This window comes from Galeopterus variegatus, unplaced genomic scaffold (genome assembly GCF_000696425.1).
Source record: "Galeopterus variegatus unplaced genomic scaffold, G_variegatus-3.0.2 Scaffold69317, whole genome shotgun sequence".
Lineage (NCBI taxonomy): Eukaryota > Metazoa > Chordata > Mammalia > Dermoptera > Cynocephalidae > Galeopterus > Galeopterus variegatus.
Window position 1 is genome coordinate 1 of NW_007795428.1, and position 1,471 is coordinate 1,471.

At 41.1% G+C, this 1,471-nt stretch overlaps 1 pseudogene; it reads right to left on the reverse strand.

Moving 5' to 3' along the window:
* Positions 1 to 169: 169 nt before the first annotated feature.
* LOC103584609 lies at positions 170 to 1,468 on the reverse strand (annotated as a pseudogene).
* Between the last annotated feature and the right edge of the window lie 3 nt (positions 1,469 to 1,471).

Consider the following 1,471-nt stretch of genomic DNA (forward strand, 5'->3'; position numbering starts at 1 on the left):
TATATTTAAAACAATTTTATAAATAGACACATACAAGGAAGAAACACATATACAGAGCACCTAACTTACCATGCAGGTGGACCCTAGCCCTTCTTTTCTGCACTGGGAAAACAAAACAAAGAACAGGAAAACTATTCCATCTTGTTCTTAACTGTTTTCACCTATGTGGTCATTTTTCAAGTAGAGTTTCTATTCCTTTGCTGGTGGTGGTTTTTTTCAAGGTTGGAATCAGACTTTTCAGTCCAGCTTTGACTTTGTTTACAACTCTGGAGAAGGCTGGAAAGAATAGCGGCACCTTGATTCACTCTAGCCCAGGACTTTAGGTTCTTCATACCAGCATGCTCTACCAGTGTTTTTGCAGAACAACATTCTCTTCCATTTTCTTTCATCTTTTTATCTTGCTCTATTAGCCACTTTGGAACTAGATGTCTGGTAGGATGTTCTGCAACATGAAAGCTCTTTGTCCTTGCCCCCAGGGTGCAGCTGTGCTGCTGCCAAGCTGGCGATGGTGCTCATGGTAGGCTGAAAGTCTCCAGTGGCAGATCCCAGAATGCTGGACACCAACACACATGTGGACTTATTTAGCACTACCTCTAGGGCATATTTTTGCAGGTAGCTTAACAAATCTGGAGAAATGTATTCTAAGAGCTTGTGTTGGCAGACCTCTGTATCTTTCTTACTGTGGGCATTTCCATCTCCTTTCTGCAGAACTTCAATGATTTCTAGTACCGTATGTGCAGGATTTCTGGGGCTTAGTAAGTACAACAGGACCTTCCTTCCATATTTGTCATTTACTATGTTAGACAAAGAACTGATCATTTCTGATATGATTATCTGCTTCACAAGCTTAGTATCATCAATACAAACAAATGCTGCCAGTAAAACCAAATGGGAGTATTGGCCATTAACCACCTTTTCAATGTAAGTCTTCATTGTTTTCAAAATCACTTTTCTTCCTTGGGCCTGCTGTGCCACATGCACTGCTGGCTACTCTGGCGCCATCAAATGTGTGGCAGGTATACTGCTGCTTTGCAGATGGCTTCAATCAGTTCTGATCTGAGTTTTGGGGGTGCACAGGTAAAAGAGTCCAAGAATATTTTACACACCTATGAGCACTTAATCACAGTTTCCTTTTGGGCTCTTGGAGTTAGAATCTGTTTCATTTTATTCATAATAAGCTCTGATTTTTCTGGCTGTACCTCTAACACTTTGTCCAGAGTTGGGTGATCTGCTGACTTGTAAAGCTGAAATGTGTTTCTGTAGAGCTCTTCTATCAGCATGTTTCTCTGCTCCAAAATGGCTTAGTCATGGCACGCCTACTCCACGATGGCTGACACTTCTGCAAGCGGCAGCATCTTCCTTGCATTGCCTTTAAAACTTCAGACTGGCTCTGCAATCTGTGTTTTATCATACATGAGAAATTTCTTAACAATATTCTGGAATATTTGGCTTTACTTAATCAGATCATCTC